We start from the raw sequence: 24,954 nt of genomic DNA on the forward strand, positions 1-24,954 counted from the left end.
TCTCATCATTGATGATTCTATCTCCCTCTCTCTTCCTCTGTCTAAAATCAAAAAGACATATTAAAAAATAATAACAAAAAAAAGAGAGGATTTTATAATCTTGACCTCAAAGTCAAGGGAAGCAAAAGCAAAAATAAATGAGTAAAATTATATCAAACTAAAAAGTTTCTGCACAGCAAAAGAAACCATCAACAAAACAAAAAGGCAACCAGAAACTGTTAACAAAACAAAAAGGCCACCAAACAAATGGGAGAAGATATTTGCAAACAACACCTCTGATAAGGGGATAATAGCAAAAATACAGGAGTGGACAAAAGTAGTTTTACAGTTGTAACACAAATAAGAATACTCACAACTATAAGCCTACTTTTGCCCATTCATGTATATAAAGAGCTCACACAACTCAACAACATAAAGACAAATAATCCAATTAAAAAGTGGGCAGAGGACCTGAACAGACACTTCCAAGAAGACATACAAATGCCCAACAGATATATTAAAAAATGCTCAACTTCACTAGCTATGAGGGAAATGTAAATCGAAACTACAATGAGATACTACCTCACACTTGTTAGAATAGCTATCATTAACAAGACAAGTAACGGTAATTGTTGAAGTGGTTGTGAAAAAAAAAAAAGGAGCCCTCATTCGCTTCTGGTGAAAATGTAAACTGGTATAGCCACTATAAAAAACAGTATAGAGTTTCCTTGTAAAATTAAGATTACTGTTAACACATGACCCAGCAACCCATCTTTTGGGTATCTACCTCCAAAATTTGAAAACATTCATTCATAAAGATATACATACCCTTATGTTTATTGCAGTGTTATTCATGGTGGCCAGGACATGGGAACAACTGAAATGTCCTTTGATAGATGATTGGATAAAGAAGATGTGGTACACATATACAATGGAATACTACTCAGCTATAAGAAAATAAGAAATACTGCCATTTGTGACAACATGGATGGATCTTGAGAATATCATGCTAAGTTAAATAAGTCAGGCAGAAAAAATCAAGAACCATAGGATTTCACCCATATGTGGGGAATAAAACTGAAAACAACAAACAAACAAGACAAACATAGACACAGCCAAAAGTATGGTGGTTACCAAAGGGTAACGGGGTGGAAAAAAGGAAGTAAAGGGTAAAGGGGGTTATGTATATAGTGATAGAAGGAGTTTTGACTTTGGGTGGTAAAGATACAATGCAATATACAGATGATTTATCATAGTATTGTACACTTGAAACATAATTTTATTAACCAATGTCATCCCAATAAATTTAATTTTTAAAAAAACACAAAACAGTATACAAGCCACTCAGGACTAGCCTCATAGCGTGTGACCTGGGCAATCACATATAATCCCATGTTATGAAGGGTCCCAGCTTGGTTTAATGCGCTGTTGTTGTTTTTTTCAAATTCCTAATAATTTTTTTTTTTAACTTATGTTTTGCCAGTGAGGAGTGAGGGGACAACGGAGCATGCATGTTAGCAGAAAAGATATGCACAATATACATGTCCATCACTGTTCCTTGTCACACCATTAGCATACAGCTTCGCAATACTCCATGAGCACAGAATTCTTGTGGGCACACAATTTGTGGGAGTTCCATGAGACTCAAAGTGAGTTCAAGGTCACAATGTTACAACTATGACTGAACAAGCAGAGCATGCCACTCCTTAGAGGTCATACTTTCTGTTAGAACCAGAGCATGCTTCAAATGCAGACAGAAGAAAATGGCATTCTAAGAAACATGAACAACAAGGGAATCCTACCATATCCTTTTGTAATTGTGTTACTTCCCTGTTTTAGCTTAGCACTTACATAGAAAATGATGACATTGAAGAAAAGGGAAAGACAGGGCGTCTATAGCTCCCTTTCATTTTCTTACTCATCAGGGAGCTGAAGGTAGTGTGTTGGTAGATTGTTTGCATATCAAGATGTGAAATATAAATAGTTGAGTTAGTTTTGTGCAGCATTTCCATGTGTCTGAAATATGAATTGTATACTGTTGATGGTTATGCATACAAGTTAAATGTTCTTATATTTGTATAGTAAACCAGCATTAAGTGACATAAATATGAGCAGTAAAATTCATGTTAAAATTTAAAAAAAAAATTTTTACACATAATGAAATTAAATAACAAGTAGAAAACGCAATGTCGAGTCAAGAGAGAGACTGTGGAAAGAAGAAAAAGGCATTAAGTTTTGTCACTTTTAATAACTTTTTTCTTTTTGTACACAGGGTTCTGCGTTTTAATGTTGCACCAAACTCCACAAATTATATAGCCTATCCTTCAACAACCAGTTTACAAATAGAGAGGTTTGAGTGTCGAATCATAGGTGAAAGACAAAAACTGAAAAAGATCATGGGGAGGCTTACCATTGGGAATAAACCCTGCTTGCTTACGTATTTGGACACAGGAAGACAGGATGCACAAAATATTGTTTATGTAGTCACAACACTTAACATGTGTGCACCAACAGTTTTGACTTTAGGAGAAAAAACAATGTAGTGTAGAGCAATAATTTTCTGTTCCCTACCCAAATCTCCCCTCCCACTTTTGAGAGTAAAACAAGTAATTAGTTGATATTACAAGTTGAGAAAATTTAGAAATAATTATATTATTGGATATCATACTTTTTCTAAAGAAATTTGCTACTTAATATTATACTCTAATATATAGGAGAAATACAGTGATAGACATAGGTGGATCATACAAAACAGATAATTCCCTTTATTTTATTCATCTTCAGTATGCTTTGTGTCAGGTTTTCCCAGGTAAGAATACTTACTATAAGAGATTGAGATCAGTCAATGGCTTTCTATAACAAGCGCTCTCATCACGAAGATATTTTCCAGAGTTTAGTCAATTATGTCGTCCTTCATTCATCACATCTCCGTTGCTCAACATGTTAGCTAATCTTGATTTATTTATTTTGACATTTTCCCTAACTCAGTGCAGATGGAAGTAAATGCTTTTAGAACCTGGAACAACCTTTAATTCCTATCAACTAAGGAAATACTACATACAGGCCATTGTCATTCCTATTGCATTTAGAAACAGGAATAAAACTATACATTTTCTTTTCAAATTTGGTGGTTTCTTGAAGAAGGAGCCAAATGTTTCTACTAAAATGAGCTAATTATTGGTGGAAATGATTAACATTTGCATGCACCTTGTGCCCTGAAGTTTCTCTTGCTTTTTCTTACACATATGTGGTTCTCAGTAATTGCATACCTACAGAATCCTTCAAATGCTATATTATTTCAATTCGCTCCGGATGACTGCACAGAAGCTTTGGCACATAGGTCCCCTGCAGAAGAGTGTTTGCATCTGCAGTTGCAGATTCTGTTTTTTCTTTTTTTCTTTTCACAATCATGTCAATGCAGTCCTCTTTTCAGGCATTTACATCTAATATGAATATTTGCTTTCTCTGGAGGTTGCCAGTTTCACTAGTCACTTTTATTACAGATAATGGACTCAGGGTTAACTTTTGGAAAGTAATACATTATACATATTCTTTGAGAAACAAGAAGGTCAATCTCCTTTACCTTTGTTTTCTAAAAGGCATGAGATAAAGCCCCCCACCTTTCTATGGCTCTATAAAATATTGTTTGTAATATATTTATTATACTTAAATATCATTTAAAAAATAATTTGTTCTCTCTCCAAAAAAAAACTTGTGAGCTTTTGGCAGAGGCAGGTAGGGTAGAATGAACAGAAATTATTACTTGTTCATTTTGCATTCTCAGTACTTAGCAAATTATTTCATATGAGTGCTCAATAAATGTTTGTTCAATAAATGTGATGGTAGAATTTTAACCTAAGTTTCCCCCAGGGAGATTGCATTCACAGTCATAACTCAAATGTCACTGGTGTGTTCTACTTACATACAGAAGGGATTCTAGTTTCCTGTTGTGGTGTGTGGTTATATATGGTGGTGACTTACATGGGCTCATAAACAGTGCTGTTGTTGCTTTCTCTATAAAGCTGTCTGAAACGGAAACCACACACTATTGGTATGCTATGGATACCATTCACAATGATACAGCCTTCTTGTTTACAGTATTAATTTCCCAAAGCTAAGCCTTGAGCTGCGAAAGCTTTACTAGTTTTCCATCATATTGTTCAGGTGCTATACTGTTTTCTATGTAAAAACAGGTACTATGTTCTCTCCAAACATATGAGAGATGGGATCCTCATTAATTCACTTACTCAATTAACAAATATGTGTTGAATGTGTTCTGTGTGCAAAGCACTGTTCTAAGCACTGAACATCAAATAATGAACAAGATAGCAAGGGTAAAGCAATAAACAAGACAACAAAAGTAACTATTATTGTGGCTTATATATGTGAGTGAGAGTAGAGAGAGTAAATACTTGACGAATTTATGATTGTGGATGGTGCTATAGCATGAGGTGCGCTCCGTATCTCAAATGCCTTATTTCTTTCTATCTGAGTCACAAGTTTCTTTCCTATCTTATAGCTTCTGAAATCAAGATGTCTGTTACATTGACATGTAAATTTAATGCAGGGTATCCTTTTATGTTGTTTTCTGTGAAAACTTGTCATTGATTGTGTGCGTTATGAAGAATGGCTTCCCAGGATGAAGGAAATACTGCAATACCTTCTGAAGACACCACTTTCTAAGTTTCGCCTGCTGTCTTTCTCATGCAGCACTGAAAGCTAGTTCATTTAACTGAGCTGAGAAGTAGATAGCAGACTGCACACCGCATGTCTTTCTCCCAAGGTCCTGTGTTCAACTTTCTCCATAAAGGGAGCCAGCTGCTCCTTCCCAGTCAGGGACTTCCCTGTGCACGCACAAGGTGTGGTTCGGGGTGGGTCACAGGGTGACTCAGGGTAACAGGGCTGCTGCTCAGAGGCAGGTCATGAGGACAAGAGCTGACAACAGGAGCTAAACCCGCGGGTAGGAGAGCCAGTCCCTGAGGATTCCGAGAGTTTGGGGCTAGGGCCTGGAGGCGCAGGGGAGCAGGGCCCTCCCCCCAAGGACTGTGTCCTAGGCTGACCCGGCCATAGTGCAGCAGCACCTTCAGGTTAGGAAGACTCAGGGTAAATTATGCAGCTGGTACGAGAGAGCCAGGATTCGAACCCAGGTAAGTGAGCTGGTGAAGCAATATCAAGAGAAGAAAATAGCTTTTTAAGGAAACTGGCCCACAGAAAGGATGGCCTTCTCAAACAATCCAACTGTCATTCTAGCTCATATTCTACAGTCACATGTGACCAGTGATGACACAGGAATGTGTGGGGTGGTTCTCATTGATCATGATGTTGACCTAGAGAAGATTCATACTCCTTCAATGCCTAGAGACAGGGGGTCAGAAATTCAGGGAAGCGATGGTGAGACTCGGGCCTATGTACATGCCTAGTCAGTGGGTATTACCTCAAGTTGGGACTTTGGTATTAGAAGACACTCAAATACAGTTCAAAGCTTAGAACAAGTCCGAAAAGAGAGAAATCCAGATCAAATGCAAAAATATTCAGTGGAAAGAAAGCAATTCCAAGCAGTCAGCCCAGGAGTTAGTCACTATTTGAAAAAATAGTCCCTCAAAGAGAAACCTCCAAGTTCTAGAAAGAAGTCGTATTCTCTGTAAGCCTGGAGTAGTGCCCCCTGCTGCTGAACAACCCGTTTAATGAGTATTCCGAATTTGAGGGCATGGGTCATGCAGGCACAACAGCCACCAAGAAGATCGCTATCTACCTCCCCCTACACTCAAGCCAGGACAGACTGCTGCCAATGACTGTGGTGACAATAGCCAGCACCAGGGTACAGGACCTAATCAGGCTCATCTGTTGGCAGTACACAAGCGAAGGACAGGAGCTAAAGCTCAATGACAATGTTAGTGCCTACTGTGTGCATATCACTGAGGATGAAGGGGAGTTTGACACATTTCCCCCACTGGGTTCCAACAAGCCCATTCATAAGTTTGGCTTCAGTACTTTGGCCCTTGTTGAAAATTATTTATCTCCTGGTCTGACATCCAAAGAGTCACTCTTTGTTCAAACAAATGCTGCACATGGATTCTCCCTTATTCAGGTGGACAACACAAAGGTCACCATGAAAGAAATCTTGCTAAAGGCAGTAAAGCAAAGAAAAGGAGTCCAGAAAATTTCAAGTTCAAGGGTGGACAATTTTGGGGGGTTTTGTGTGTGTGTGTTTTTTAAATATGTCTTTATTGAGTTCACAGAGAGGAAGGGAGAGGGAGAGAGATAGAAACATCAATGATGAGAGAGTCATTGATCAGCTGCCTTCTGCATGCCCCCCACTGGGGATCGAGCCTGCAACCCAGGCATGTGCTATGACCAGGAATCTAACCGCAATCCCCTGGCTCATAGGCTGATGCTCAACCACTGAGCCACGCCAGCCCAGCCAGATGGGGTTTTTGAAAAGGACTCACAAATTGACATAGTTAAGGTACAAGATATGCTTAGCAGCCACCATTACAAGTCATTCAAAGTCAGCGTGATCCACAGACTCCGATTCACAACTGATGTACAGTTAGGTATTTATGGAGACAAAGTAGAGATAGGCCCTGTTAAGAATCAGAAAACCAGCACTAAGTTTTGTATTAAGCAGAAACCCATCTCAATCAATTCTGACCTGCTCTGTGCCTGTGACCTTGCTGAAGAAAAAAGCCCCAGTCATACAATATTTAAACTCATGTATCTAAGCAATCATGACTATACACATCTCTACTTCGAATCTGATGCTGTTACTGTCAATGAAATCATGCTCAAGGTTAACTACATCCTGGAATCACAAGCAAGCACTGCCCAGGCTAATTATTTTGCTCAAAAACAAACAAAAAAAAAAACACACTGAACAGATATACAAGCTTCAGCTTCCAGAAGAAATCAGGACAGCAATGACACTGGCCTCCAGCCTCAATCTGTTGCTGTAGCTCAGAACCTATCTGCTAGGACCAGGTGGCCTACAGCTTCCCTCTGTGTCCTGCAGTCCTCAGGGGAGGCCAGTCCCTAGCTCCCAGGCAAAAGGCTGGTGGGCTCCTGGGGAAGGGGTGGCACCCCTTAGGATGGAGCTGGGGATATTTCCATGGGACTGAAGCCTGAGTAGCAGTGGCTTTAATTAGTGTTTAGGGCCAGATGACACTGGGAGGAACCATGTGCTGCCCAGCCATCATCACTGCCTGCCTACCCTTCCCAGGCATGTACATAGCCATGCCCAGACATTTCCTTGCAACTTAATCAAATTTCTTAAAATGAAGAACAAAAATGTATATTTATTTTTCCTTTTAATAAACAAGTGTACTCTTTAAAAAAAAATCTTTCTCCATAAAGGCCCTGCCCCATGCCTCTTAATCAGCTCATAAGATATAAAATTTTTAAATTAAAAATTTTTTAACACATTTTTTAAAAAATGTATCTTTATTGATTTCAGAGAGAGGAAAGGAGGGGGAGAGAAAGAGATAGAAACATCAATGATGAGAGAGTCGTTGATCGGCTGCCTAGCCCGCAACCCGGGCATGTGCCCTAACAGGGAATCGAACCCCGATCTCCTGGATCCTAGGTTGATGCTCAACCGCTGAGCCATGCCTGGCCAGGCTAAATTAAAAACTTTTAATGTTGACATTATTGTAGGTGTCCCCTTTTCCCTCTTTGCCCACTTCCACCTGCCCTGCCTCCCCCTTCCTTGGCCTTCACCAAACTATTATCACTGTCCATAGGGTAGGCATGTACTTTCTTTAGCTAAGCCCTTCACCTTCTTTATCCAGTCACCCCCACCCCTATCCACTCAGGCAACAGCCATTCTGTTCCATATATCCATGCTTTCGGTTCCACTTTGTTCATTGGACTCCACATATATGTAAGACTATATGGTATTTGTCTTTCTCTGGCTCATTTCAGATATATTAATAGGCCTGTGTGATCCTCTTCACTAGATATATTCAGTGGTGCCTCGAATTTAACCACAGGCTCAATTTAATCTCAAGCTGTAACTATAGATGGAAACTATCTTACTCCATCCTCTCCTTTTACAGATAAGATTAAAGCCTCAGAGGTTCAGATGTTCAAAGTCTACTTCAGTGTCAGGATTGGAGCCCATGTATCTTTGGAATCCAGTTGGAATCCATTTATCTTTCCATAAGACTATGCTACCAACTTACTATAAATACTTTTTAAAATTTTTTTCACCTTTCCTCCAGACATTATTCTTTCTAAATAACACATGTGAAATCTTCAAAATAATATTCAAGACCTTCCAACAAGCTATGAAGGATATTATTTGATGACTGCTCTGTAGGGGGGCTGCAGGACATAGAGAATATGTAAGAAGCCACCTAAGCCCTTAAGAACCACAGTGTCATGGACAATTGACTATCAAGCATTGTAATTTACAATCATCTCTAAACACTGCTTACTTAAAAAGAATAGTGTTATATAAACAATTTCTATTCAGTAATTACTTAAAATGATTGTCAATTGTTGGTCATACCTAGGTAGGATCCTATTAAACACAAAGGACAGTATAAATTCTGGATAATCTGTCAGTGTAGGCTTCATGGTTGATGATAAAAAAGAAAAGTTATATAAAATGCACTGCAGGGGACATTATTCCACTCTTTCTCTAAAGATTATTTTTAGCCAAGCAGTGGTAAAGCTAATAACATTCTTCCTTTATGGAGAAGGCCAAGAGCCGCTTCTATATTCTCCTTCCTAACAGGCAGTGCACACCAAGGTATCAATGGGAAATGATGGTGGGAAATTTTGCTCAAATAAAAGATGATTTCTTTTTCTGAGAGCGCTATGAAGAAAAAAACGTATGTGAAAGATTTTAAACTTTGTGATTTATGTCTTAAAGGTGTTGAATAGGAATAATGCTGCTTTTATGAAAGGTAGAAGGACGACATACACTTAGTATTGAAAGCGTTTGGGAAGAATGCTGTACTCTTCACTGCTTTTTAATCTTGAATTTAGAATCATGGTTTTTGCCAACGATCACCCAAGGAATACCACAAGGAATTACATACACCACACGCAAATATGTGATGGGAAGCCTTGGAAAAGGACGGATGTTTCCAGTCCATCTTTGGAAAACCGCTTAACCCTTCTCCTGAAGACCCTCATAAGAATGCGTATGTGAGAGGAGCAGTAGCTGATGAAATAAGTTTGGAAAGCTCCATACATCTTTCCTAAAGATTAAAATGCACATTAGCAAATGTGTTACTTTGCTAGAGCTGCTGTAACAGAGGAGAGCCACAATCTGGGTGTCTTAGAACAATAGAAATGTATTGTCTCACAGTCTGAAAGCCAAGTCTGAAATTAAGGTGTTAGCAAGGCTGTGGTCCTTCTGAATGTGTAGGAAAGGATCTGTTCCAGAACTCTCTCCTGTCAACAAATAAAATTTTAGGTGATACAAGTAAATCAATAAAAGCATATTAAAATCTTATGGAATACCATTAAAAATAAGATTGAATTTTGGTTTTATTTAGGAATTCCTGATTTTTTTTCAGAATAGAACACTTTATTACTGTGTTCCTATTAGCATCTTATAAACTAGTATAAGAAAGAAGCAAAAGGGAAATTAAGGCATGAAATATAGCAAATACCTAAATTTAAGGTGGTAGTGGTATGAATGGAAAATGGAACTTGAGAAGGAAGTTGTGTAATTGCTAAGAAGTAGAAAGACAGAAGTATAATAAATATGAAGAGATTTCAACACAAAGAAGAAACTTAGTGGTGTCCTGCCTGTATCAATTGGCTTTTGCTGGATAACAGAATACCCCATATCTCAGTGGCTTAAAGCAGTCAACATGTATTTCCACCATCTGTGCCTTTCAGCTGCTCTATACTGAACTCGGCCAATCACTGCTTATTCACTCATGCATCTGTGGGCTGGCTTTGCTCCATGTGTCTCTCCTTCTCCTGAGATCAGTGGGTGTGCCCAGCATGTCTTCTTATGGCAACGGCAGAGGTACAAGAGGGCAAATGAAACTATCTAAGGCCTTCTGAGGCCTGGGCTTTGAACTCCACAAATTTGCTTCTGACTCAATTTATTGGCCAAAACAAATCACATAATTGAGCCCCATTAGAGTCAGAGGGCATTCATCTTCACATCTGAAGGCATTTGTATGCTGACCATCCCACCTGAAGGCTAAAGGCCAAAGTAAGAACTTTTTACATTTTTTAATTTCTCTCTTTGACCTGGCACTTATGGGCTTTCACAACACTACCTAAAACTAATACCCAGGGAATCTAAAGACTGACCAAGGGAACGTCTGATGCATATGTACATGTTTAACAGTGATATAAAGTGTATGTTAATGGATACTGAGCTGCAGATATTCTGGGTATATATCCTTACCATATGTGAACACAAACACACAACACAATTATTTGCTCTGCACACTGGTAGACCAAAACTTTAGCCTCTTCAATGTAACCTCTCTCTTCTCTGATTCTACTTTTTAACTTTTAAGTTAAGACAGCTAGTGTCTTTCACCTCTTTCTGCTGGACCACATTTTAAAATATTTAGTACTCTAAGGAACAGTTCAGTGACCTGAAATACGAAACCTGAGAATTTCATTAGAGATATATACAACTTTTGTGAACAAAGGCCATATTTTATTGCATAAAATTAGCTATGACATGGCAGCAGAAAATTCAATGCATAATGAATTACAATGCCTATTCTTTTATTTAATATCTATTGAATACCTATTGCACATCAAGAATTATTCTAGCTCTGGGGGAAAAACCTTACATCAATAAAACCACCTATTTCATAAGACTTTTTTTTATCATATCACATTAAATCAGCTTTGACATAAGAAAAAACTCAGTGCATAATAAATTATGATTCCAGGTTATTCACCTAATATTTATTGATTGCCTATTATGTTTCATTCCCTATTCTAGGCTTTAGAGATATTGTATGAACTCAAGTTACATTTGACTGGTAGTTACAGACAAAAACCAAATATACAAGTAATAGAAAATAATGCCAGGTTACTATACGTGCTATGCAGAAAAGCTAAAGCAGAGTAAAAGGATAGGCTGTGATAGCTATTTTAGATAGGGCTATTCGGGATGATAATTAGACCAGGTGACACCTGAGCAAGGTAAAAATTAAACAGGGAGAGAGAAAACCAAGAAAATATCTGGGGAAAGACTCTACCAAGCAGAGATAATGGCGGGCACAAAAAACTTGCAGTGATGTTATGTTTGATATATTGAAGAATATAAAGAAGGCCGGTGTGGCTATCAGAGAAGTAGCCTGCATCCAGACCAGGCAGGGTATACATTAAGGGCCTTATCAAGATTTGGGATTTCATCCAGTGTTAGGGAAAGCCATTGGAGGGTTTTGAATAGATGGTGTAGGAGGATAGTGAGTCCATTATTTTTGTTATTAAAGCAGGGTTTTATTCTGTCAATCAAAGTTCTACAATCTGGAATCAATTCATCTACCTTCCCAACTTATCTCAACTGCATTCTTTCCTAAATCCTAATTCTCTAGGAAAAGATTCTGTCATCAGTTCCCATTACTTCTGTCACTGCTTATCAAAATCTACTCATCTTTCAAGACCTCCAAGTTTCAAATGCCGCCTCCTTTACAAAGGAATATTTCTGATTACAATAAGTTCTCCATCCTCAGTCTCTATATCTTTTTGTTCTCTTCATGGACTTTAATTTCTATGTTATTCCCTAAAAGCCTTGCTAGTCAACAAATTGTCCAGTAATCAGTCAAATAATTGAAAAGGCCTATAAAAATGGGGAATTGTTAACATTAAGACGTTCACATCATAAATATTGTATATTAAATTAAAACACATAATTGTACATTCATGAATATTTTAGTATAGGGCCAAGATATTTTATTTGAGTGTAGGTCTATTTATTATAGTTCTGCAAAACGGTCTCCCCTAAACCAAGCTTATAGGTCTTTGCCTACTGATCAACTTTAGTCCATTAATATTGAGCAGCAACTTAAAGAAGCCTGTATATAAATATCAAGGTAAAGTTCTTAAATTTTTATTATTTTTTCTTTTCGTCTTTCCTAGAATTTTGCTGCTCAAAGTATAGTTTATGGACCAGCATCCGCATCACTATACTTTGGAACTCATTAGAAATAGAGTCCCAGGATCTATAACAGAATTAAACAATATGAATACACACTTTAACAAAATCTCTAAGTGATTATTCTAAGCATGAAACTTGAATTAATAATGGTCTAATATATATCTAATTCAACTGAAATTATTGTTTTGAATTACCTTTATTAAGTCTCTTCAAAATATTAAACTTAGTTTTCATAGAAACAACTTTCTCCCTTCTCTTTTTCTGCACTCATGCTTTATATTTCACTGACATGTGTATATGCAGAAAATATTTAAGTAGCAGGCCTGAGACTATTATTTTTAGGAAGTTCTGCTTGCAAAGTTGGCCCTTGGCTGGTGTGAGAAACTTGACAGGCAAACAATTCCCCACAGTGGTAATAAGTTTTCTCTAAATGGTAAAAGTGGCTCACTATGCCTAAACTGTGCAAATTGTGTACACCTGCTCTCCTGAGGTTGTGAAATTTTGGCATGTTATTTATAGGTAGAGGATGCCTATGTGAGTGATTCTCAAAAACTCTGGACTCCTTGGCTCAACGTGGGATTCCATGGCAGACAACATTTTACAAGGTGGTTGCAACTACTTGCTGAAGGAATTAAGTGTAGCCTGTGTGATTCCACTGGGAGACGAGTCTTAGAAATGTCTATCAAGTCTCCTCTTAATTTTGTGCCATGCACCTTTCCTGTTTGCTGATTTTGCTTTGTATCCTTTCCCTGTAAAAAATCCTAGCTGTGATAATAAGTATTATTGAGTCCTTCTAGCAAATTACACAACTTGGGAGCAATCTTGAGGACCTCAGACACAGTTTAATTATCATTTAAATTACCAGACTACTAAAGCAAATACAGTTGATTTTTGGAGCACAAATAACTGTTAGTAAGTGTGTAACTCAATTAGTGAAAATAAAAGTGCATGGATATTCAAGAGTCACCATGGGCAATTAGTGCATCCCAGTCATAAATCAACATATTTTCAGAGAAATGTGGTGATATTGGTTAATTTACCAAGAAAGTAAATCTCTCCTTAGGGCAAAATCCAAGCTTAACATACCTATATATCCCCAAAGAATATAACACTGTGCCCTACACATAATTAGTTGTCAGGGAATATTTATTAAAGGAATTCTTTAACCATTTAAACATGACTGAATTATACTATAGTCAAGGTAAAATATTTACTAAAATGTTTTTAAATAAAATAACAAGTGACAAGCAGAGATAAAATATTTATGGACAAAATGTGGATTTAACAAAAGAAAAATATATTATTTTTCCAGTTTTTCATTATCAACTTAATATGAAAAGATATCAGTAGCTTTATCTCAACATATATCATAGTATGTGATGTGTTTTTACGTTAGCAAATGTGGCTGCCTGACTATTTCAGGTCTTATGGTTTTTATTCTGGTTCATTAAATCCTTCTAAGGCAGAGAAAATCACAGGGGTATTCTTGCTCCAAAACAAATCTGACATTCTCCAAAGCCATCATTCTTCTTAACTAGTCAACAGATTCAGTTCAATTCATTATATTGATATAAATGTTGAACCCTGAAAACTAAATACCCCAGGAAGCTATGATCCTTCTGTGCTGGTTTGAAGGACTTTGCCATTTAGACAAGTCAATGACACCGTTTAGAAACTATTATTATAGTTTACTATAAAAATCAAGAACAATTGCTAGAATGTTGATTTATCATAATCTAGATAAATTGCTTCACTTTGCTGCTGACATGATTTCCCACAGCTTTTGGTCATTCTGAAAGGGCTAGCTTCAAAAACATTAGCTTAGAATGGTCTCTGATGTACATGTGCTAAAAATCACTTCATTATCTTTTTTTCTTTCCTTTTTTCCCCCAGAATTAGAACCCTTTGAATACTTAGACATCTGGCACCAACCAAGTCTATGTGATTATAATTTTATCTGAATCCTCAAAATTACTGGTTAACTTCAACTTGTACTGGGCTGACATAAGTAACCCTATGGAATGGAGCACTATTTTCCACTATTTTGATGAAGAATGTTTTGCACCTTTATATAAAGGGCCACATTGTGAATATTTATTAATGAGAAGAATTAAGTATAAATTATGGAGTCCATTTTTAATCCATTAAAGCCTTATCTTCCTATAGGAATTTTCTCCTTGCCCTTAACCACAGATTTCACAAAAATGTTAGCATGCTGAAACAATTTGAGATATTATATATATTTTTAAAGCAAGAAAAGGGTTTTCTCTTATCCTAAGGAACAAAGAATATGGATTTTACATGAGTTATTTTTCATTCAAATGCTAATAAGTTTAGGAAAGTATAAAAATTCAAAAAAATATATTTTAAATTTAACTTGAGTATATGCCAAAAAAAAACAAAAAAAAAAAACAAAAAAAACCCACACCCTTTTATTCAGATGTGAAATTTAACATTGATTTAGAGCCCAGTCTAGTAGTTGATGCATAGAGGAACTAAACAAACATTTCTTGAATAAAGGAATGAATTAATGAATAAATGAGTGACTATATGAAGTAGTATGAGATTTTTGGAGGGATAGATTCTGATCTTTCTGAGATTATAAAGTTTTACTATGAGAAAAAGAAGAGGTTTCAACACGTAGCACTTTTGTGCCTTTAACACACCATGGAAATAACAACACAGAACAGAACATCATGTTAATAATTCTTTGTGACGTACAATTTACCCCTCAGTTCTTAATATCTAAATCAAATAAGCCTACCTTACGATCACAGTTGTTTCTAATCATAGGTTTATTTACCAACCTCTATCAATAGTACTAAAAGTATTTGTTTGTAGAACATGTAGGTGTATGTCACAATTCTCAATTTCTTTTAACTGTGTTTTTAAATCCCTCTAAGGGTCTTAGCTAATCACTATACTCACTTTTAAAATAGGAAAATTGGAGATGAGATAATTATATGGCTGATAAAAAGGTTCTAGTCAAGTAGAAAATCATGTAATAAAAGGTGTTGTGCAATGTCATGCAAAGGTGTTATCTACTTGTGCAGTCATCAATGCTGCAGTGAAATGATAACATATAACTAGTGTTATTTTAAATCTTGATTTTGTAATTCAAAAAAATTTGGATTTTAACTCTACGGAAAAATTCAAAAGGAGAGACAAGTGCATCAACCATTAATTAAACCACTCAGAAGTTCTTTGAAAGAAGATAAAACAAAATGTCAGTAGAATGTCTGAAAAATACAGTAAAACCCAAAGCCTGAAAAAATATAGAGACTGAGATGTACCATTACAACAGATACTTCCAGCATTATTTACATTAATTATTAGTGAAAAAAAAGTGTAAAACTAATTACCTATACACAAAATTAAAATATAGTTATGTATAAATAAATGCTCACACAATATGTAAACTTGGGCAAGTTATTTCATTTCTCTGTATTTCCTTTTTTACCTTTAATGGGGTTTGTTTTTTCCCTGAAAGGATTGTTCTGAAATTAAAATACAAAATATTTTATTTATCAAGATCTTACCTTAACATGAAAATTAAGACATAATTTGTTGCTATTGTTTAAAATTTAAATGACTGCAATTAGTATTCATTTTGAAAATATCTTGCTAAATCCTGTTTAAATATTATTTTCAAACAGTATGCTTCTGGGCTAATTTTATTTTTGTTAATAATAACGCCACTAATTATTTTGGCACCCTGGATTCTATTGGCATATGCATCTGTAATCAGCATGTAAAGGCATAAAAGAATACACATATTATATGTAAATAATCTAAAGGGATGACTCAGTAAAAAGAAAAACAAATCACAAAGAAGCATTATCTTGCCCTGCTGGGCGTGGCTCAGCGGTTGAGCATCGACCTAGGATCCAGGCGATCGGGGTTCGATTCCCGGTCAGGGCACATGCCCGGGTTGCGGGCTCGATCAATGACTCTTTCATCATTGATGTTTCTATCTCTCTGTCTGCCTCTTCTTTCCTCTTTCTGAAATCAATAAAGATATATTTAAAAAAAAAAAAAAGCATTATCTTTTACTACTGATATGAATTTCTTTTACCAAAGTTTACTTTTAGATATTGCTCTGAGAAGTAATCTACTTTTACAGTTTCTCTCCAGAGCCTATCACCTAGGAGAAGCAATTATATTTAAAATAATTACTCTGTGGCAATCCTATGTTTTTCTACATTAGCCACATTGAATGAAAGTGAGAACCACTGCATTCAAGTCAAGGAAACAAGCAAAACTTTCTACAGTTCAATATTACTGCAAAGGAGATCTCTGTGAGCCTTGGTTACAGGAGTACAAAGTAGTGATGCGTTTCAATATTTATAAAACCTAGGTGTGTATGTTCAAATCTTCTGTTTGATACTGCATTTCTTTTTTTCTTTTTTTTTTTTAATATATCTTTATTGATTTCAGAGAGAGGAAAGGAGAGGGAGAGAGAGAGACAGAAACACCAATGATGAGAAAGTCATTGATCGAGCCCGCAACCCGGGCATGTGCCCTGACCGGGAATCGAACCCCAATCGCCTGGATCCTAGGTTGACGCTCAACCGCTGAGCCACGCCTGGTCGGGCTTGATACTGCATTTCTTCAATTTACCTTTCACCTGTAAAATAATTCTTTCCTGAAGTTTAATTGGACAGATGACTTATTTTTTGGTACGTGCATAATGTCGAACCATGTACCAATTACTTAATGGTTGCCCCCAGCTGCACAAGTCTAAGAATCGATACGGGGATTTATTACCAATAACAAGCTCTGTTCTCATTTTCTATCACCATATGTCAAGGTGCAATCCCCTAGTTCCCTCAGACTTACTCTCAATGTCAAATTATGGTGAATCCCCAAGAGTAGTTGAGGCCATTTCTCAAGCAAATTCAGGAATTTCTCTGGCTACACTGTAAATCCTTCAGGTAGTACTGTTCTCACCAGGTACTGCTAACCTATTCTTGGCATCACTATTTCTTCTATATGCCTTCAAGTCCAGTGATCACCAAAGCTGACTCCACTGGGTACCAATAACCCCTAGATACACCTGCTTTTTTCCAGTGGACAGTATTAAACCTACCAGGCACTATCTGTTTCCAGGCATCATAACCAAAAATAAAAAAAGGAGACAATGTCTTTATATGATGTTACACACTAAGAGAGAAGCCCTAAAGCAGTGCTTAATAGCAGGTATCACTAATTTAGCACTCACAATGTGCTAAGCACTATTCTAAATCATCTCAATTAATATTTATTATTTTAAAATTTAGAACTAAATCTAAAAATGTTGAGAAAATTTTTCAAGATCACTCAGTAAGTGGCAGTGCTGATTTTCACATCTGCATTAATTCCAAAACCCAGGTTCTAGTTTCTAAATATTCCTTTTATTATCTCTAGGGCCTAGACATGAGTCTAGGAACTGATGAATTGTAAGAAATCCAAATGAAAAACAGTATGTTTTATGCAAAACCATTCTCTGCCAATGACCCTGGTATTGTTATAGAGCAAAGCCTGTTCTACCTGATTTTCTTTTTGGAACAAGTTTTTCCTAAGAAATGCCTACACATCTTATGAAAATAGGTGTTCTATACCTACCCAGAAATATCTTAACACAGCAATGGATACAGTTTGAGCTAAAAGTAGCATCTGTGCACCTTGTGTCATTTGATATTCTCTAACTTTTTGGTCTCAGGACCCATGAGACCCTTAAAAATTACTGAGTACCTAAAAGAGCTTTAATTTGTGAGTTATGTCTATCTATATTTCCCATATTGTAAGTTTTAAAAGTGTCGATTAAATATGGCCCCAAATTTTTTGTAGCTCCTTATATCAAGAGTTAGAATCTATTTTCCAACTTTGAATTACTGTTAGCTTTGAGATTTGCTTTGCCCAATAATGCAGCAAAAGTGCCATTCTATGAATCCAAGTCTAGCAACCTTCTAGCTTCTGTTTTTGCTCTTTTTGGAATTCTGAAACCACCGTCTGTGAAGATACCACATTTAGCTCATTGGAGAGCAAGAGGCCTTTGGGGGCAAACTAAGATCACCCAGCCTACAGGTAGCACCAATAGACATTTGAGGCAGGCGATCCTGTACCCTATGGCCCAGCTGACCCTCGCCTGAATGCAGGCTCATTATTGAGGTCCAGGGAAACCAACAGAGGAAACTTTCATTTATCCCACATAATATAGAGAAATAAATAAAATACAGAGAAATAATAAATCACTGTTGTTTCAAACCATTAAGTTTGGGGCTAGTTTTTCCTCGGAAATAGATAATTGTTATGTAAACCTTATGTAGTTTTATAGTAGTTTTGGGCTCCTAAAAATTGTAGTATGTGAAACAGAAAGAAAATTAGATTCTAGAAAATGAGAAAAATATAATGCTATTTAAATATAATTCACTTAAAATGCTTTCTTTTCAACTTTCTTTTCAGTTTTCCCCCCCGTAAATCTTTGTTCTTTTGATTTCCTGTAAATAAGAACTACCTTTATTTAAACAATACCTCTTGGAAGGTTTTCTAATTTTAAGTGAAATGTACAGATTCTTCAACTTTGTATAGATAGTTCTAAATTAAATGAAGAGTTATTACAATTATCTGGCTAAACAATTCCCTATTAAGAAAAACTAGAGGTTTGAGTTTTAAAATTTTTAGATTGGCTGTTTTGACTGATCCACCCAACTTTCTAATTCATTCTGTTTTGCAAACATGATTCAAGTCTGACACAGGATAATACCTTTAAGTATGTCTATATCTACATAACAAAATGGAGTGTTAAAGTGGTTATTTAATTTGGTCTAATATAATCAATTGTGTATTTATTTTAAAAATACGTAAGATAATTTTCTCTATTCTACTCTTTACTTCCAAAAAATGCCATAGTGGTATGGCATTATAAAATTTAAAAACATAAACATTTGAAATGGAGTGAAGGATATATGAATAATGATATAGGACTAGAGGACACTGGAAAATACTAGATACCATATATTTGAACATGACTTATTCCTAACCTATTAGTTACTTTCTAATAGAGGGAAAATAATGATGATAGCATTGACTAACTACATGTTGTTTTATTCTTATAGCACAATATAGGGTTTGTCATTAATTCTTTTGATATTGTCATTAACTCATTAACTACTATAATATTCACGAGATTTTCTTTTCCCCTAAAAAAGATTATATATAATAATAAACATGAGAAAAAAAATCTGAAAAATTTGTAATTAATGTTATTGACACACAAAGCAATAAAAATCAAGAGCCAAATATATATAGCTTTTCTCATGAATGATTTAAAAAAATCAGTTCCTCATATCTCACCAATGTCCTTGTAATTTTCAAAATCCTTTCTCATATGACTTGACCACAATGTAGCAACCAATTGTTAACCCATGTTTTTCCACTAACTTTCCAGTGATAAATGCTCCATAATTATTTACTTTAAAAAGGGAAGAAAGGGAGAAAGGAACTCCTTTCTTGACTTCCCAACATTATTTACAGTTAAATCTCTTACCAACAGGAATCCCCTTTGAAATCTACCTCTTCCATTCATTAAACCAAACACTTCCTGGTTGTTACCAAATGGTGACTATACATCCTGAGTTAACTGAGCTATAGTTTATGCCTATTGTACTAGAATAAATACTGATCACCCTCCCTTTCACTATCAAAAACGCTCAACTTTGAAAAATAACATAGAATGCCCACCAATGAATAGCTTTTCCCCTGTGACTCTCTCTCTCATAAATATGTCTCCTTTCAGAAATTTTCCTCTATTTCTTCTTTCTTGTCTTTTCCCTCAACTAGTTCATTAATTCTGTTCATCCTTCCATTTACTTATCTTTCAAGAAAAGGCCAGATGTATTCTTGGTTTTATAACCATTTGCCTACTTAAAAAAGTAGTATCATTTAGCAGGAAGTGCAGGGTGCGCTCTTGAGCTGGGGCCAACCTTGCCTGAACTTCCTCAGGCCTAGGTTTTTCCACATACAAAAGGGAATTGGTAAATTACCCATCTCCTGGAGGGTATGGTAAAAATGTGTTATAAAACTGTTTTAAATCTATAAAATAATTAAAATGTACATACTCTGATTTATGTTACAAATTAAAACTAGCTTAATGTAAGAGGAAAAAGTATTTTTCCAGTACTAATTTTCTGGAAGTTAACCAATTTTAAGTTCTTTTTCAGGAATTATACTAAGTGAACTATTAATTTTACAAGGTTCTCAGATTTCTGAGAATTACAGAATATTAGCATTGGAAGTGACCCTAAAAGTGAGAAGTGGGATAAGGGGAGAAAAAAAGGAAAGGGAAGGGAGGGAGAAAAGAAGGAACTAATAAAAACAGAAACAAATAGTTACCATACCTAGAAAATATAATAGGGATAAACCTCAAACTTAATTACTAAAAACTGAATGATAAAAGTCTATATGATTATGCCACATTATTTTTCACATTAAAACTAAAAAAATAAACTTGAAAAAGGTATATAAGGGTATATTCTCAAAGATTTATAAAGGTTGACATAACTGCTCTGAGGATCAATCAGTACAGTTCCTTCCTTACACTCAAAAATGTGAATCATATTTTATACTTTGAGCATAATAAATTCTCAAAACATGTTAGCAGCCAAATAACATAAAACCAGCTTAGCTAGGGGAAAAGATAAGAATAAAAGTGGACTTCCACATTGAGAGAGAGCATTATTTAAGTATTACTTATTCAAGTGATCAATAAGTAAATATTCTCTGATATTCAGATTCAAGAATAAATATCTACTGATCTATACTTATTATATATAAGACAATTTATTAGAAATAATCACTCCCCACAAAATGTGTAGAGTCAAGTTGAAAGGAAAGAAACTTTATGTAGAAATATATATATATTTTAAAGTAAGGTGGAATTCATGCTTCTGACCAATTTGGAAGATCAGGGACTGTATTTACTCTCCTACCTAGAACCACATGAGAAACAAACAAAATATAGGAACAGTGGTTTTAAACACATTATATATCAAGAAACAAAAAACAATAATGTCTAAGAGATGAGCAAAAAATAAGGTGAGCCTGGGGATGGCACCCTCAGAGACTTTCCAGGCCACAGGAAGGTCATCCAAATGGAACCCAACAATATCCATGAATTGAGAAAATGGGGCTGAGAGCCAGGTAGATCCAAGTGTCTAGAATCCACAAGGCCAAGTACTTGTGAGGATAGAGTTGCACAAAATAAGAATCCCAGAGATCTACAGAGGCCCCCCTCAGCAGGGTATTGCGCAGTACATGTGTGAAGAAGTTACCCAAAGCCAGGAAAGAACCACTCAAAAGGATGAGGGAACTGTATACACAGGGACAGGAATAGTGCCTGTCCCTCAGCCAGAATGACCTCTAATTCATAAGCCACTGGGGAGAATACTCAAAGATCTTGGCTCAGTAGTGGGGAATATGTAATTAGTCATAGACTAAATACTGCTCAGGTTCTACCTAATAAATCTTAGAAGCAAGACCTAAAATTATCAAGCAGTTTTCCAAGTAACCAAATGATGTCCCAAAACAAAGCTCAATAGTACTTTTAGGAATATAAAAACTACCAGCACCCAACGAAAAGAAATTTACAATGTGCGTACCTAAACAATATGTTGAAGAACATTAGAAATATTAACTATGTTGGTAAATATATACTTTTTTAATTATGTAAATTTACTTAAAAGAAAATAAAATTGGACTTCTGCTTCCAGAAAGATGGAGTAAAAGTACTTTTCCCTAATCATTTGCTAAGTACAACAAAAAACTCTAAACATTATATACAAAACAAATATAAAGAGACTTTGAAAGGTAGAGAGGAGAAGGCAGACTGGCTAGGGAACTAGGAACCCAAGGAATGACATGGTGGTGAGTTCCCTGAGTTTCCTTTTTGCCTTATAAGACCACAAACATGATACTGCAGAAACCAGCGATGCACAGAAAAAATATTTATGTAGAAATATATTATTTTTGAAAAATAAGTTGGGGTTTATTCCTTTGGCCAATTTGAAATGTCAGGGACCAGGTTTACTCTCCTGCCTAAGACCATATGAAAAATAGGCAAAATATAGAAAAGGGTGATTTTTAAGACATCGGGCATCATGTGACAAAAATGATTAGATGTGTAAACACATACATACACACACACACACACAGGCCCAAAGAAAGGCCGTATGCTCTAATCATAAGATAGGGAAAGGGGCAGACTAGCAAGCTAGAAAAGTTTTAACAAATACTCTAGCCAACCACGACAGGAAAAAAAAGAAAAGAAAAAGCTATAGCTGCATAGCCACTGATTCCTGGAAAGGCTGAGGGCACAGTCTAGACTTCCAACCTAGCCAGGATGTAATAAGTCATCCAAGCCCCACCTCCCCACCCCGGCACTGCCACTGCCACGGCCAGCATGGTATGACAATATATGTTAATTATCTTGTCTATAATCATATCTCTCTATATGAATATATTCATTGGTAAAATTATGTCATACACCTTAAATGTACATAATATTTACTTTAAAAATAAAATAAAAATAAAATCTGATACTTGATTAAGTAATTGAAGATTTTTAAACTATGTTTGGGCAGCCTGATTATCTGAATCTTCTCTTACAACTGTAAAACCTGTGAAATTAAGATATATTTCATCAAATTTAACTTTCTAATTGCATGTGCTGCAGCTGTGTAATACTACATTTTGAAGTTTATTATGAAGATGATGATATAACATATCTTATTCATGATTCTGATGCAGATTGTATTTTAAACTGATAATATTTTGGATTTCGTAGGTTAACAAAAAATGTTATAAAATAAAAAATTTTAAAAAACTAACCATATAATCACCACATTAAAATAAGTGATCTAAAGATCTTCAAATAAATGGCAGAAATTGTCAGATTGGATAAAAGAGAAAGAACCTACTAAAAGAAATAAGAGTGAGACCTGTCTCAACAATTAATCCTATGTATTCATCATACACATACTAACTGCCGGCCAGATGTGAACTCTCGATGATTATGCTTGGTCCACACAGTTGTAGGACTATCAGCTCTTTTCATGTCACTAATTATTATAGTTAGTGTCTCTACAACCATTTCACATAAAAATATAGACTTCTGGTTGTTGTTTGACTTACTTTGAAAACTGTGGATATCTAACAATGCTGGCAAATTTTCCTCCAGGGAAACACCTTTTCACTTTTCCCACTGAGGTCACAGCGGCTCAGTCTACAGTGGACGCTCCACTTCTTTCACTGAATATCAGTTGCCATCTTCCATCATAGTCATGCTATTCTTTTTTTATAATAAAAAGGAAAAATGACTATTTTTTTTCCAGTTTCATTCACGTAGGCTCCCTGCCTTGGTGCTGGGACATTTTATTTTGAACTCTTGCTATATAGATTTTTATTAGGATCTTAATTAACTTTGGTTTTACTTGGCCTTCTAGGCTTGATATACTTAAACCGTAACATTCCTGTACCCTGGGCACATTGAAAGCAATGTCCCTGGCAGTGCACTTATGTGGCTCCAGGACAGACCTGTTTTCTACTTCGGGACTCCAAGGAAATCTCTATTACTTGCCTTTGCCTCTCCTGTGACAGAATGGAATCAGCAAAGAGAAAGTGTTTCTTTGGTTAATAAGTACAGAGCAGAAAGTATTTTACAAATGTATTGGAGGGAAAAGTCTTTCGTGGAAAACAAAAGATAGTCAATGCAAATTAGATTTTAAACATTGGCAGATACAGTAATAAATGCTTACCACAAAATATAATTTGGCTCCTGCTGGGACAACTATAAGTTTGAAAGATATTTTAAACGTCAGAATTTTGAAGAAAAATTGAGGCTGGAAATTAAAATTATAGGACCCTTGATTAGAATGGGGTTAGAATCCTTCCTTAAAAATGACTATGCTAATTCTCACAGGAACTCTCGTCTAGGAACAATTTCTTTATTATACGAAGAAACTGAGTCACAAAAAGGTAAGGAAATAACTGTGTCAATATGCAAAGTCAAATCTGGATGATGCCCAATCTCTTGCCCTTACCCACTTCACTGCACTCTCCTTATGTTTCCTTCATGTCAGGAAACTTAATATTGAAACAAGAACTTTAAATATATGTGTGTACTTATGCTTAAATGAATGCATAAGCGTTAACTCTTTGTGCTCTAAGGAACAATTGGTTTTTTCTGGGCAACAACCATTACAACTAAGATTTGAGGGGCAGTAGAAAAACAGCCTGTGACAATAGATGCAAAATTGTCCAATGTCCTTGGGATGGGGGGAATTCAGACAATTTGATTTGCTTATGGCCCTGTATTGGGACTACTTACACTCTCAGATTCCCTCATCTTATACCAAAGTGAACTTGCATGAAACATCACACCATGGGTTATAGGTTCTGGCTTTCTGATTTAACCAGGAAGGGCAAGGACTTTTTCTCTGGGAGAGGGAAAGAGAGAATGTTGACCACAGGAAATGAGAAGGGATCTACTCTCCTGAAGACTACTTCCAGTTGTCGTTTCTTCTTGAATTCTGAAGAAGTTCTGATTGTCAAGCAAATATGCATTGTGAGTGGCCAGTTGTCTCCCTTTCCAGCTCATTGTGAAATAGTAGCCTGGAAATAATGCTTAACTATTCCCTTATTGACTTCCCAAATACTTATCAATACTTAAATCCTTACATTAGACTCTGAGTACTAGAGGAACTAGGCTAAGAAAATTGGTACTAGAAATGGTTATATGAAACTGAACCTTGGGAGAGTATTTTGGAACTGGATTGCTCACTTGTTTGAAAACAATAGCTTGTGATAAGGAGGTTGTACCAGGAACTGTGTATATACTGTTTCCTTAA

The 24,954-nt window shown here is 35.9% G+C and overlaps 1 long non-coding RNA gene and 1 pseudogene across 2 annotated transcripts in view; both read left to right on the forward strand.

The window, feature by feature from the left end:
• The window catches only part of LOC148093792 (uncharacterized), a 205,392-nt gene that overhangs the window by 158,848 nt on the left and 21,590 nt on the right, over positions 1-24,954 (forward strand). The gene's annotated exons all lie outside the window — the stretch shown is intronic.
• LOC107526834 (target of rapamycin complex 2 subunit MAPKAP1-like) lies at positions 5,196-7,090 on the forward strand (annotated as a pseudogene).

Source organism: Miniopterus natalensis, chromosome 2, assembly GCF_054644295.1.
Source record: "Miniopterus natalensis isolate mMinNat1 chromosome 2, mMinNat1.hap1, whole genome shotgun sequence".
NCBI lineage: Eukaryota > Metazoa > Chordata > Mammalia > Chiroptera > Miniopteridae > Miniopterus > Miniopterus natalensis.